Source organism: Alosa alosa, chromosome 7, assembly GCF_017589495.1.
Source record: "Alosa alosa isolate M-15738 ecotype Scorff River chromosome 7, AALO_Geno_1.1, whole genome shotgun sequence".
In the NCBI taxonomy this organism is placed as follows: Eukaryota; Metazoa; Chordata; class Actinopteri; order Clupeiformes; family Clupeidae; genus Alosa; species Alosa alosa.
This window is the reverse complement of record NC_063195.1, coordinates 10065073-10081462: the sequence shown is the minus strand read 5'-3', so window position 1 is coordinate 10081462 and position 16390 is coordinate 10065073. Positions and strand designations below refer to the sequence as shown.

General features: G+C 39.3%; 1 pseudogene; it reads right to left on the bottom strand.

Moving 5' to 3' along the window:
* Positions 1 to 16390, bottom strand: part of LOC125297753 — a 130350-nt pseudogene extending 113960 nt beyond the window's left edge.

The window sequence follows — 16390 nt, the reverse complement described above, 5'->3', positions numbered from 1 at the left end:
TGTGTCAAGTCCGGAATAATTATGGTGAGTAAGTAAACCAAGTTTGGTAAAGATCTTTTTTACCAGTATGGGAGATATAAGCTAATATCTACATGTATATGTGATAATATACGCCCAATAATCATTATACCATGGTCCATTCAAAGCTGTATATCTTTTTTCTGGTACAAATCTGTGCTGTAGGCACCTGAAATTCTTAATCTACATGAAATTACGGTTCGATTGATACCAAATATCCTTTTGCTGTATTTACTTCCACCTTCAACCCTAATTCGCTCAGACTAGAAGTGCTAACCAGTAGGCCAAGGCTGCCTTTGTGTGTGTGTGTGTGTGAGTGTGCCAGGGATGGATATTAGCACCCACCACCCAGTAAATGCAAGTGAATTTGTGTAATGGCTGGTGAATTTGGTCAACTTACCAGCCTCTGTGGCAAATAAATAGTTGATTTGATTTATTTAAACTCGAGGAATGATTGAGAGCTTAGCCCTTATTTACAATGATGTCGAGTAGTGGGATGTACAACAAAAAATCAGGTAATAAGCAGAAAAAAACCCAAATAAAATTAATGAAATAAGAATAAAAAAAAAATAACAACAACTAGAATTACATCTCAGAGGAACTGCAAGAGTGGGCTTGACGAGGTGCAGCTCGCCAAAAGAATTGCAACAGTACCTTATTTTTGAAAATCGGGCACACAGATCAAAGGTTATCTGCATTAATGCAACGTCCAATAAGCCAAAACACATAAATAAAGCAGTTGCTATGCTGGTTGCTAAGGTAATCATGCTAGTTGCTAGGTTGGTTGCTGGGGTCACATTATAGTGATGGTTGCTTAGTTGTTGCTAGGGTAATTAGGATGGTTGGTAGGGTGTTGCTAGGGTACACATGTAACCTATTTGTCAGCAGTTAATTTTATAAATTATAAGTTTGGACCAGTTTAGTTTCGTGGGGAGGTATAATAAAGGACAATAACAACTTTGTTTAAATATGTAAAATAGGTAGGAATGTATATAATATTTAAAAGTTCAGTTAATTATTGTTAATTTTGTTATGTTACAAATAATTTAACAAGTAAACTACAATAAATAATTATACAATCAAAGGAAACTTATCCACAAAAAATCCTTAAGCTAATGGGTGCACCCCTTAATACTGTAGTTATATAATGCTAAACGTTCTTAATGGGTTACTGTATGTTAGATTAAGCACACATTCACACACACTATTACATTCACACTCACACATGCGCGCAATCCTGAATTATCCAAAGTTCAGTTTCAAAGTTTAGAAGCAGTTGCATGGAGAAAATAAGTCCACACAAGTAACAAACAAAAAGACCAAGCTTGGTAAAATAAAATAAAACGGTAGATCCTTCTTACCGCCTTCAATGTTTTCAACATTGGTTCTAATGGAGGCTCGCCATCAACATTTAACCTCTTGTCCAGGCAAGGGTTCAGGGTCAGGGATCATCAAACTTTTTTCTCAGGGAAGTAAAACCTGGCCAAATGTTCAAGTTGTTAATCTAGTAGGCTAGTGAGCTTATTCGTTTCTCTGTGTTGTACAGCTGATCAAGGTTCAGCGTTTTAGAATCCTATTTTTGTAGTAATTTTGTCAACTTCTTTCAACTTTCTTTGCCTTCTGTTGTATTCGTCTTTACTTGTTCGTCTCCGTATATCTGCTTCTGCTGTTCTGACTGTTTCTGGTAGTGTTTAAATGATGCGCGGTGCACAAGGAACACTTCCTATTATCTTGACTATGGGTTAAATTAAAAAATAATAATTGCAATCTGTTTATATTTTAAGAAAAATGAATATTCTACAATATATCACACATATTTTATTTTATAAATTATACAATTGGTAAAACATACTGGGTTACATATTCCCCCTCTTGAATATATACGCAAGTCACTTTGCGTCAACTACTCTAAATCTAATAATGTTTCAAGCAACACCAAATAACTTTCCCTCTGCATGCTATTTGTTTATCCAGCACCGGCTTTGCAAATAACGATGTCCACAGATAAGGTAGAATATGTTGCACGATTTATGAAAGTACAATGTATTGCGACATCAGATGCAAGTGAAATTTGTAGTTTCTTATGTCTCATTCCATTGAACTACAGATCCGCTACCCGATCTGGCAAACTTACGGTTATAAACAAACGGTTATAGCCAATAGAGGGCCGCAAAGCGAATGCAGAAGTGCCGTTCACCCTGTTACAAGTTGATGAATGACTGAAACGATTTTGGAAACATTATTTTAAGGTACAAAAAACTCTTTGGTGTTGCTTTAAATGTCTATGAAATAATTTTGAAAGGATGCAGCTAAATACAGCTTAAATACAGCTTCACTCAGGGATTGAAACATATTTTGAACTACTCTAGTTAGGGAACCAGGTTTACCTAACTGGGAGTACTGTAATCTCTGTGGGGGGTTAAATTCCTAAGAGAACATCTTAGTACAGGTACTGTGATAGATTCTGGGGCTGGTTCTACATTTGGTCCAGGTTTTTGTTCTAACTCTACTGTTGAATCAACTTCATCATCTAGGTTTTCTTTTAAATAAAATGGTTCTCTAAGGCTTCGTCATCAACGGTGCGTCTTTGGCACACCAGGGGCACTGGATTCAAGGACAGATATCCAGTGGTTCTCCTATTGCTTGGAGTGGGTTCCCCAGTGTCATACACACATGTGATTTTTGTGTTTTGTTTTGGGGTTTCAAAGGAAAAACTGGCTGGTCGAATCTGTCTTTGTTCCGCTCTGCTGATTTTTTTAGCATTCTCTGTTGCAATTCTGTAACTCTTCAAGTCGTAATTTGAGACTTTTCACAGACTGTTCATCCCATTCCCCTCAGGGAGGCGTTACAGGTCACTCTGCACCCGAAGCAGCAGGTTCAGAGGAAGCTTCTTTCCTGCGGCTGTCACCCTACTAAACTCTAGCTCTGCATCCCGGTGACATCCAACGAAAAGCCCCCATCACCCCATGTTGAAGTGTCCATGACCATGGCAGCCTTGTTAGGGACAACAAGAAGGTGGACATCCCCAGCCCCCAATCCATCCATAGTGTCTATTTATTTACAAATGTACATACTGTAATTACACTTACAGTGGGTAGTAGTTAAGAATGGTCACACAGCTGGGTGAAATGTAAGTACAACTGCAGCCAAGGGCTGTGATTGGCCGAGTTTTCAGTGTGTTGTTTCTCTGTGTTTTTAGCAGCCCCTGCAACATGCTAGTCCACTGTAGCCTATAAGCTTTGTACATAATGTCAAACATAGTTTTGGATTCAGTGGCAAGATTTATTGGTTGTACAGTGCCTGTCTCTCAGTAATGTTTTAAAATGAGATCTTCGTCAGCTGGCAATAGGCTACTTTGTCGGCAGTCATGAGAAGTTCGCTTGCTAACAGAACATAAATATGCTGCCCAGAAACCTCGTTTGTATATGTTGAAGACGCAGTGCACTCCGGAACACAACAGTGTTCGTGGTACTGCTTCTGTTGTTTTTGAAAAGCACATTTTTTGGCCTGCGGTCCCATCATTATTTCGGTTACATGCAGCTATTCCGACATGCCGCTACTTAGACATTGGCGTCTAATTGTCGAAGTGGCGGCATTAACATTAATTTTCAAGCGTCCCACTACTGCGACAATTTTTTCCCCCATTGTCGGAGTAGCGGCACTTGACCTTTTTTTTTCAAACATCCTGCCATTCCGACACAAGGTCATTAACAGGATTTTTCAACAGAGTGGACTTTTGCGAAGTAGGCCTACAGTGGGCCGTTATTTTTTTATTCCAATATGGGCAGTAGGCCTATAGCCTAGGCCTACAGTAATCCCAACTTTAAACAACACAATTTCATCACAGCTCAGATGATTCATGGCAAAAAACAATAAAAGGCTACATTGATAAATAGCAGGGGCAACAGGATTGGATTCTATAATAGCCTACGCACAATAACTTCAACCGAAAGGTTAGTGTCACAAGGAGTCCAAGAGTGCACCTCACACACACCAGCTCCGTTGAACAGTGTATTTTCCGTGTTTAAGAGCTAAAAAGTTGATTAGAGAGTCACATTTGAAATGTCAGGTAGCCTAAATTATAGCCTATAGCGCATGCATCTCAGAGGAAGAGATTTTGGAGAGAGAGAGAGGATTTAACCTAGGTGATGATTATTTGTGTCTGGTGGTAATTAGACTTGAGTATGGATACCTACAAATTGTTTTGAATAAAAAAAGATAAGACAACAGTCGTTTTAGTAAAATGAAGTTTACAAAATGAAGTTATTGTACTCACACGAACGGCCATAAACTAAGCTTTCCAACAATATGTATATCGAGGGTATTGCAAATAGTATTGGGTATTGGATAGTCGCCGACCCTCATTAGATGTGGATATCTGGAGGTAAGGATAGCCTTCAAGAAACAAGGTTATTACAGTTGCTGTGAGACATACGGCCCTTCTCCAGTCTCTCTCAAAATCAAAACACACCCAATTCACGCTTGGACTTTTTGATTAGGCTATGCTTCTAAATGTTGGGACTGATGGACACTGAACTCTGGGGGTTATTTGAACGTTCATTGTGAAGTGGTTTACTGTAAAAGGAGCGTTGGATATCCCACCTGTCTTTGCACAATTATAGGGCCATAATAATGCATGCGCTAGCCTAGAGTCGAGAGAAAGATGACTAAATAAATATGCAGACATGTTATGTGCAATTCAACAACTGCACACATGACATATAAAAGATATATTCCTAGCCTACATTATTGTGTAGCCTAGTAAATTGAGTTTATCCAACCTGCTGGCAAGCCAAAATGCGTTGCACATGGCTTTATCATTGTCCTCTAAAATGCAATAAGCAACTTGAATATATCGCACATCCAGTTTGAACACCCTGATGGACACTGAACTCTGGGGGTTATTTGAACGTTCACTGAAGTGGCTTAGGTTACTTTCTGGCATAAGAATTACCCGCCTTTTGCGAATTGGCCATTGATTGACGGCCGTTAATTAATTAATATAGGTGGCCTGCACACACAGAGTTTGTTTGATGCATGGAGCTTCCGACCGTTTTCCCTTGAGAGCTTAGAGAATAAAATGAGAGTTACCTGTGTTTTACATAATGTGTAACATTTATTCACATGGCCAGTTTAAAATCACCTGAGGCTTTGACTGAAATGTGTGCCGATATCAATTATTGGGAAAAACATTGTTTGGAGTGGATGGCGGGTGGATTGTTGATGTAGCTGCAGGTGCAGATGACATGACTAGACTACAGCTCATCCATGCATCTAGGATGTTGGAATTTGATAGGATACAGGAATTGCAGAGATTTATTGAAAATGAGGATTGGTAATGTCGGAATAGCGGTACTAAAAAAAATCGGAGTATGGCATATCTAAATATAGGCATGTCATAATAACGGTATGTCGTAAAAGAGGGTTGTCGTAATAACGGGATGTCGTAATAAAGAGTGAACCCCCATTATTTCGCCTGTCTGCCAGAGTCCGCCATTGCAAACAGAACGTACTGGAAGCTGGCGGAAGTAGCGTACCCGTGTCATTTGACATCGCAGCGAAAGTTCTACTTACGTGCATAGAGCCTATTACACTATCATACACATTCAGATACATTTATTGAATTAATTAAATTAAAAACAGCGTTTTGCATGAGTTACAACTAACCCCGCAGGTTGTAACATTTCACCTATAGCCACTCTCGGTGGAATTGTACAAGAACAGTAGGTCCTAAACTTCCAGTGCACATTTGTAACAGAGATATGTATGTTGCTTGTTAACACAAATGACTAGTGAAACTCAAATGATTTTAGAAATATTTAGCCAAAGCCAAAAAGTGTTAAGACAAAAGGGGAGCTGGAGCGCTACAGGTATCCCTTGTCTCCTCTGGTGCTCTTGGAAGGGTTAAAAGTTCATAAAGCAGTTTGTAAAAAGATTCCAGGTCCAGGCTCTCAGTAGGATGCAAAAAATGATCATTTATTATTAGGGGCTAAACCATTAAAAAACACCAACGCGTGTCAGCTCACCAGGCTTCACCACACCCTGATGTTTGATGTTGGTTTAGCCCCTAATAATAAATTATCATTTTTTGCCTGGACCTGGAATCTTTTTCCAACCTGCTTTATGAGCCAAAAAGTGTTACTTTGTGCCCCGTGCTCCTGCTTGTGAAAGAAGGGGGTGGGGGAGGGGGGCTTAACATGAAAAGGCTTAATGTCCCAAAACGGCAAGAAGTCATTTTACTCCACGCAGGTCTTCATAGGCTACAGGCAGGAAGTGGGGGGGAGGGTAAGATGGGATGACCAAAGCCGTCTTCGCTGGAGCTGCTATGGACGGTATAAGCCTATGTGCAGAGTTCCTGACTCAAGAAAAAGTGTGTGGTCCACCATGAAAGCCTTATCCCTCACCCGCACATCCTAAATGGAAAAAATACTATACCATTATGTCATTATAAGACTTAGTTTTCTGTCTTTGACTTAGCCTATTTTATGGAAACAATTGGGAAGAACATTTGTGCTATTCAGAAAGCATATCTTCTATCATCTTTCCAGGCACACACTCGTTACCATAGCCTATCGACAAATTTTAGGCTCTGCTCTTGGGTTTGGCCTCGCAGCGAACTCGACCCTCTTGTTGCTTGCAGTTTGTTAAATAAAGCGATGCAGATTACATTATTTATTTCTGATTAATTGCGTCTTTTGCAACATCTGTTTGTTAGGCTGGGCTACTGTCAATGTACAGGTAAATGTTCAACAATTGCTGGTGTACAGGCTATAATCAATTAGCTAAATCATTTGTCCAGCTGTTTAAACATTTTGTTGTGCTACATTCAAAGGCATCGTTGTCGTTTGTCGTCATGTTGCGGTTGCAATTTAAGTGAAATTTCTACAATATCCCATATACCACTGATATTTAGAGTTATTTTGTTAAGATAAAATTATTATTTAAATTTTGGGTTCGGCAAAGGACGTTTTTTGCCTTTTTTATTCATGCCCTTTACAACTATATGCTTATCCGCCCTGGCAAACTTCAACCACTGCATGATGATACAGCTTTTATTACACAACTGAGAAATAGGCGATTGGGCTCCTTTACAGCAACAGGACACAATATCCCTTCAACTCTAGCCTCGCCTGCCACTTGCCTTTATATTTTTCTTTTCAAATTTTAACTCAAGTCTTGCTTTAGTTAATTAGCAAGTTACTACCAGAAGCCAAAAATCGGACTCTCTCACTAGCTCAAAAATGCCGTCATGTAGGCTACTTTCTAAATATTCAACAATCGGAAGCAGCTCCAATTGTAACAGGGCATTTTGAAAGAGACCTTTATGGAAGCGCTTCTGCCTAGCTTGCGCACCCTCCTTCACAATGTTGAATGGTGACATGCACAAAACTTTGAACTGCTTTGAGTGAAATGCGCTTGCGAGTTGCGTTCCTTCTGTAATTAAGTGTGCTTGCAAAGCAGCACACTTATTGTTCTTCTTAAGTTTTATTAAATGTGCTTGCTGAAAGCAGCACACTTATTAAGTGTGCTTGCAAAGCAGCATACTTATTGTTCTTCTTAAGTTTTATTATTATTATTATTATTATTATTATTATTATTATTATTATTATTAAGTGTGCTTGCAGAGTTTTATTATTTTTCCCGTCTCCCTCATTTTTTGTCAGCTCTAGCGCCTAGGCCCTTTGAGACAGAGACACCGTTCCAACTTTAAAACGTCCGGTCAGTACCGGTGTAAGTTGGTCGCGAAGATGACGTCAGGTGGGCGTGTCGTTCATCCGGCATATTGGATTGAACAGAAAGCGAAACTAAATTTTCACAGGTCACAAATTTGGTCCGAACGCCACGAAACTTGATGTACATTATCCTTGGACCAAGCCTCACAAAAGTTACCAGAAGGATTTTGGATTTTCGAAAGCGTTTGCCCGTCACAGCCAAACGAAATCGGTGGTGAAGCTCCGAAACAGGAAGTCGTCCATATCTCAGGAACACTGTCACATATCGATACCAAATTTTGTATTTGAACTCGGGACTCCAATGTGAGGGTGCATAAGCTAAAAAAAGAGAAAACATTCCAAAAGTTTCCAGCATTTGGCAAACCACCCACCCATATTTGGTAACTATCACCTTCCACATCTGCAGTTGTACTGGTACATCTATCACAATGCCTTCCAAGTATGCACAATGTCTCTGGGCAGCCACAATGTCTCCGGGCAACCTTGCCCAATCATGAAATCCTTGCTCTGCCATGGGATAGTATGGACTTACAAACTGAAGTAGCAAGGAGAATATTAGCTATTTATAGCTGACGTAGTACAGTTATTTTCACATTGACGGTATTCAAATTAAATTTTTCATTATTGTTAAATATCATGATGGGAGAGTATTATTAAAAATGTTACAAGAATGCAAATGCATATGTTTACGGGCATTTAGGTTTTACTGTGTTGTTTTGTTGTAAAAACATGCAAGGCATTCTGGGCCATAATGAACAGTGGTCGGCAGCACTCCATACGTATTAATATGAATAGGTGTTTCTGTAAACCTAGGGACAATAAACAGCTATCTCTGTTAAAAAGGGGTCAGATTCCAAAAATAATTCAGTGGAAATGCATGGATTCCAGTTTCTTCCAGTAGCAGCAACTGGAATCCATGCATTTCCACGGCCCAGGTATCTTTTTTTTTAACACCACGTAACGGACAAGATGCGCTCCATTTTAGACATAATGCATAAATTGAATTCAGAACATTTCATGTTTTCCTGTCATAAAAATGTCCTTAATTTGACATTAAAAGTTATAGGTTTGTTTTTTAATGGGAGATTTGCAGAGTTTAGATTCTAATCTTCAAACTATGAATTCCGCATGCCCATTGGTTGATGTTTTGAACAATATTGGCTATTTTACTCCCTATTGTCAAATTAAAGTTACATGTGTAAATAGGCCCACTTCATCACACTATGATCAAACATTTATTTATGGGCTATTTCACTCCCTCTCTAGTATTTAAAAAAAAAAAACACACACACATGTTACAGGGTGGTAAATCCTGTTACGGGGTGGTTCATTTTGTTTGTTTCCATAATTTAATAATAATTTGATTAATTCTGGACATATGTGTGGACAGTTAATGTCGTAATAAGGCAAGATCCAAAGTATATATAAACATATTTATTGATATAAAGTTTAAAATGCAAAATGATGTCATGAAATACTGGGTACATTCAACATGGATAGATTTCAGAAGATTGAGTACATTCAATTGTGAAATATAATGATCATACAATTGGGTACATTAAAAAAGATAAAGTACAGTTTTAGTTTTGAAATGTTCATAACCATTGACAAGAAAACAATTGTATTTGTCACATATCATTGCACATTTGACAATGCCAAAATTTGTAGGAACAGGCTCAACATATTAAAAAACACAAACACATGGGACATTTGAGAATCATTGAAAAAGATAAAGTACATTTTAGTTTTGAAATGTTCATAACCATTGACAAGAAAACAATTGTATTTATCACATATCATTGCACATTTGACAATGCCAACATTTGTAGGAACAGGCTCAACATATTAAAAAACGCAAACACATGGGACATTTGAGATAATTGTGTACAATAAGTTGAAGTAATTCAGTAATTTGGTCATTAAGCAAAGATATGCTGTTACCTGGAATATAATTGCTGTTATTGCTGGAATATATTCAGCCAAGAGCAGCCTCACATAACTAAATGATTAGGCCTAGATCTTGGTAAGCCGCTTCCATACATCCTTCTGGATTCCAACGTGATGGGATGTCACAGGTTGTGGCGGTTCAATGATTTCCAAGACATTGTCAAAGAGGTACCAGAGAATATCATCAGTGATAGGCCAGAAAAATTTATTTTCACCACCCCTAACCTTGCACATGCATTTCACTTGGGAGTAGGTTTCATCAATGTCCAAGATGATACCTGGATACAGGTCATCATCATATTTGATCACGCACCACTTCCCAATGAGATTTTCTTTCTCCCAATCAATGGCCTCTTGTCTCACATTTTGGGCATTTGGAGCTTTCTGGGCTGGCTTGGTAAAATTGAAATGGAGAGTTGAAAAGCACTCACAATTCAGCTGCTTTCTTGTGGAGCACATACAGCTGACCTCCCTGTACATGACATCTCCTGGACTGATTGTCACCACTTGGTGGCACTTCATTATAGCTGGTACAGCGGGAATCTGGCCTGGCATGTTGAGTACAGCTTGGTCCACAGCTTCAGCCGGAATGTAAAACAATTTGATTTTTGTTGTTTGTTACTGTGTTTTAGTAAACTTATTCCCTCGAGAACGTGGAGATTCCTTTGTACGTAGGCGAGAACATCTTTTTCTGAATTTTTCAGCTCGCTTTTTTTCCTTCTCTAGCAATTTGGTTAATAGCTCAACTTCTTTCTTAAGATTTTCTCAGTGCTTCCTGACCTGTTGCCTCCCTTGCTGAAGTTGCCTAAAACAATAGAACCCAGTGTCATAATGTCATTTTGCGTCAATGTTGAGCTAGTTCTATCTGAACTAGGCTTCTTTTCACTTAATTATTCCTAACTAAACACTACCTTGAAGGTCCTGCCTGTTGCCTCTCTGCAGATCCTGGCTGGAAAATCTCGGGACTCTCAGGAGGGGTGTCAAAAGCCTTCATCCTTTGCCTGCTTTCTCTTTTCATTCTGTTCCTTCCAATTTTTCCTTAACTGTCGTTGGTCCCTCTCACTCAGATCTTTGATCAACAACTTCTTCCCTCTTTCGACATCTCGTCTCCATCTTTGCTGCTCCATCTCTAGATACTGCTGCCTCCTCTCTGGGTCTGCATTGCGGCGAGCACGGAACAGTCGCTGTCGTTCAGCATTGATCATTGGAGCCATAATTGTCTGCAAATTATGAAAATTATCATAATTATTTACACTGATTAGGTGTGTGTGCCAAGTTGAGAGAGACAGAAAGAGAGAGTTCATGACTGGGTTGTCACTAGATACACAAAAAAGCTAAGTACTCTCACATTTTGAAATGCATTAATTTGCTGTGATGACCGCAGAAACCTCCGTTCTGCCTGTAGTTAGCCCTTCGCAACAAGTCCATCACAACTAGTTAAGCTGTTTAATAATTATTTCTCACCACAATAGTCTCCAGCAGGCTAACATTGGCATACAATATAGTCATAAAATATTAACAGTGACCAATGCATACTGAGGAACCAGCATTCAACAGATTAGCTGGTTGCTATGGACTCGTTGCTAAGGGCTCACTGCAGAAAGAACAGAGGTTTCCCCAGTCATCACAGTATGTAAAACTATATATAAATATAATATGAATTGTATTTATGAATTGTGTAATCTAAATGGCAATGACAACCACTCTACATTCCCCTTACCACTCCCTCTACATTCCCCTTACCACCCCATAACGATACAAAGTGTTATGGGGTGGTATGTTACGGGGTGGTAAATTTCACCTCAGAATGACTGCAGCTAGCACTGTTATTGACTAGCTAAGCTAGCAAATATACCATTCAGTTTAAAATTTCCTTCACTTTACATTACAGTTTCCCTATCTATTATACGTTATGGGGTGGTAAGGTTAAGCTTAACGGACCCTATCTAACTACCAAAAAGAGCAAATAAAGCATATCAAATTGTGTGGGAACTTGCCTGCTTGAGACCTTGGCTCCTGCAAGGGTTTGAGTGATGTCATCTGCTGTCTGTGATGTCACTTAAAGAAACCGTGTCTTTGTAATAGCCAGAACATGTAAGCGTTATGGGGTGGTATGTAAAACTACGGGACCGGCATTAATCATGATTTTTGTATGGGAAATCATACTTTTATTTAAAGAAAACATATAGTATAGTATCAAGAGCATACTTTTAATCATGACATTAATGAAACTTTGGTTAAAAAATGATTTTTTTAAATTAATATGTTAGGTGTGAATTCCATATGACTTTCCGGACATGGGGAAATTGGCCATGTCCTTGGTAAAAATGACTAAAAAGTGTAGGATTTATATTTACAATGATATTGAAATATGCATTATGTAATTCATAACACTTAAATTAACAGGTTTGATCCTTTGAAATACATTTTGACACATTTGTACATTGTTGAGAGCTCATGAAATGGACCGGACGCAAAAGGCACCGGTTTCGTAGAATGACCCAGTAGTAAAGGTGTTTGAGTCGTGACTCACTCGGATCTTTCACCCGTGTCTTTAAATTAACCCATGAGTCGCAAGTCTCTATCATTAACTCGGATCAGTTGAGTCCTACTACAATTCAATCTAAAACGATATAAAAGCGCCACACACAAACCTCTTGCAACATTAGCTAGCCTCCTAGCCCTAGCCATCGTAGCTGCCAAAAATGTAACAATTTCGTAGGCAACCACAACTCCACAAATCAACTCAAGCGACTGAGTGAGCAGGCAGTCCGAGATAACTGGTTAACTTCCCGCAGAGCCGGAAACATTGCAGACTCACAGACCATGGGACTCAGATTGGAGCGGCTGAGTAGCAATCCGGGTTAGTCGGATCAGCCGGCCGGTTAGGCTACGTTGAGTACGAGTCAGTCGAATCAGCCGGCTACGTTGTCATGAGTGGATCTGCGATAGCAAGTAGCTCCTCCTCGAGGTGAAAAACAATTCCACAACAAAAGCTATTCTTTCACTTCTGAAATATCATTAAATTTTCTGCATGTAGCCTAGACATAATTAGATTTGGTGTATAGATGTAGCATATTAAAATGCAATTAGGTCGTGCAGACAGTCCGAACTGCACGCTCATGCTTGAGTATCTACCCGGGTCAGTCGAATCAGCCGGGCGGGCCGGTTACGTTGTTATGAGTGCGAGTCAGCCGAATCAGCCGGCTACGTTGTCATGAGTGGATCTTTAGAGCAGCGAGTAACTCCTCGTTAAGGTGAAAAACAAATCCACAACAAAAGCCATGCTTTCACTTCTAAAATAACATATGTTCTGCACGCATAGCCTACTTTAAAATGCAATTAGGTCGCAAAGACAGTCCGAAACATTGCAAGCTCTGTATGGAGAGTAGGCTAGCCTACCTGGGTCAGTCGGATCAGCCAGGCGGGCCGGTTACGTTGTTGTTATGAGTGCGAGTCAGCCGAATCAGCCTGCTACGTTGTCATGAGTGGATCTTTAGAGGAGCGAGTAACTCCTCGTCAAGGTTAAAAGAAAATCCACAACAAAAGCCATGCTTTCACTTCTGAAATAACATATATTCTGCACGCATAGCCTACTTTAAAATGCAATTAGGTCGCAGAAGACAGTCCGAAACATTGCAAGCTCTGTATGGATTTGCTTGAGTAGCCTAGGCTAGTCTACCTGGGTCATTTGGATCAGCCGGGCGGACCGGTTACGTTATGTTGTTATGAGTGCGAGTCAGTCGAATCAGCTGGCTACATTGTCATGAGTGGATCTGTAGACGAGCGAGTAGCCTAGTTTCTACTCGTGTCAAGGTGATAATAATAATAGGCCTAATGAGAATAGTAGTAGTAGTAGTAATAATAATAACAATAATAATAACAATAATAATAATTTATTCACTGCAGGGCATTTCTACGTTCCTGTATCTATGTCTACATTGAAAGTCAATTGCTTAGGCTAGGTTAAGACAATAAATAAACAGTCTGGCTCAAACTGCTTTCTTTCCCGTGAGTGGGTGGAGGTTTTGATGCTATTATATTAGGCTATTTTATATTAAATTATATTATATGATATTATATTAGGCTACCTAACAGTATAGCTATGATTAATAGTAGTATTAGTTGCCTAGTATTAGCAGCCTATAATACTTATTAGAATAGATTCCTAGTAGCCTACTATTAGTATAGTAGTGGTAATAAACATTGTAGCAGAGTAGCATTAGACCTAGGCAAACTTTTCTATTGTTAACAAAACAACAACAAATAATTAATTATTATAATATAGGCTACCCTCTCTGTCAATAAGATCAAAGTTTCTGAACATGAGCACCAAAAAGATGAACAATGTGTGGATGCACTTTGACCAGGAGAGCAAAACTCTAAAGGCTAAATGCAAGTACTGCAAAAACCTGGTTTCAAATCATGGAGGATCCACATCCAACATGAGAAGGCACTTAACGAAATGAAGCACCCCACTGCACTGCTTGAACATAGGATTGAATTTCTTTGCGATTTAGCAATACTGACTCAAGTGACTCGTTCAACCCGGATCAGTTTAGTGAATAACCCGGATCCTCAAAAGGAATCGAGTTTGACAGGCCTACCCAGTAACACCACAGGTCGAAAATACTATCAAAGCACTCACAAACCCAACCATTCATGTAACTTTAACCCTAGAAATTAGCATTCAGCAAGCCATTTAAGAAACAGGCGTTTCCCCATTGAAATGAACAATGAAGTGGCAATCTGGGATTAATGTACCAACAACAAGCAAGGAATGTGAATTTTGGCACATTTTCATGATCCGCTGGGTCATTATGGGCCACACAAAATACGGTGTTGCTAAAATTAGTCCTATTGTGGCTATTAGAGACATGCGTTCATGAGTATCCAGCTACATTCAATGAGTTGTAAAATACATTCACACACAAAAAAAAACATCACTAATGTTGTGGATATTCCTTTATTCTGAGATACATCAATAGGCTCTCAAAACAATCCCAAACAGACATAAGGTCTTTATAGAGCAAATCCATATAGATTATTTGTCAAATAAACCAGTAAAACAGAATTAGGGGATGGAATATATAACATTCACACTCATAGCTCATATTTTTTAAATAAATCAGTGAAAAAGTATCCTGACAAACAAGCAGCATTTTAATGCCTTAGTCATATTTCATAATTTCAAATTTTTCTCTAGGTTACCTGATAGCCCAGTTTGAGAGGTGCAAGACACGTGACATTATTTATTTTTGCAGCCAATCACTGCTGTTGTTTTATTTTATTGATTTGATTTTAGTCATAGAAGCTAAATTCGAAGGCAGGCCACAGGTAAAATCCAACGAACCGCATTCACTGCTCCAACACTGAAAGGCACTGTTAGAATGCTTGGATCAAGCCAGGTTCAGCATAGCGTATGTCACTGTCAGCTCACGTTGGTGACCGGACCAGGGCAAGCACACTTTCACAGTTCCCGCCGGAAATGCAGTCTAGTTTATTTTTGCAGCCAATCACTGCTGTCATTTTATTTTATTGATTTGATCTCAGTCATAGAAGCTAAATTCGAAGGCAGGCCAAAGGTAAAATTCAACGAACCGCATTCAACCCGCAAGCCAGTAGTTGAATAGCCCTCTCCTAGAGCTTTTGAGATAATGCCACTGCTCCAACAATGAAAGGCACTGTTACAATGCCTGGATCAAGCCAGGTTCAGCATAGCGTATGCCACTGTCTGCTCACGTTGGTGACCGGACCAGGGCAAGCACACTTCTTCACACTGAAAACAGTGGCAGTCCTAGCTTGTAGCCTATAGCCTAACATATTTTTTTGGAATCAATTTCTGGTGTGATTGACATCAGACTAGTCATTAGCTAGTTAGTTGTGCACTGTTTCCCACTCAGTAGTAACAAACAGCCTACTCCGATGAATTCTATTTTTTTGCCAATATTCTTGTCGCCCTCCCAGAATTCTGAATATCTTTGCTCGCACACTGTAGGAACTGTAACGTGATTAATGACACGTTACAACCAACTCTGCTCAGCTACGACTAGAGAAAGAATCTCCCGTGTGTAAGTTCATTCCAAGTTGGCCTACCCCATAAACTGCATGACAGTAGGCTATTTCTATTTACAGTATCTATACAATTACCACATGCGTTTGTTCAACTTTATGGAGCAGAATTACGCAGGCTATTTGCACACATTTTGTTTGCACAAGAAAGAGAAAATACAGAGCACGCGATTGTTAGAGACAAACTGCATTTCGTTGTCTCTTTCCTTTACTCTGCACAATGACAATAAAGTTCAATCTAATCTAATCTAGTGGGACGCTAATTATTGTGCTGCTGTAACTCAGTAACAAATGGGATTTGTGATCAAGTAAAAATAAAATTATAGATTTTAAAAACTACTTAAAAAATACAAAATACGCAAAAAAAAAAACTACTCAATACAGTAACGTGAGTAAATGTAATTCATTACTTTCCACCTCTGATTACCACACATCCACACCACATGTCCTGTTGTGTGTTTATTTGATTTCTTCACTCACTCTGCATCAGAGGCTGATGTTGTGACTTCATCATCCATGTCCTCATCATTCTTCATGGTCCCACTGGTGTGTGCTGCAGACTCTGGTCTTAGTGCATCACTGCGACCTGCAGCCTCCTCTCTCTCCTGAGAGTCACTCAT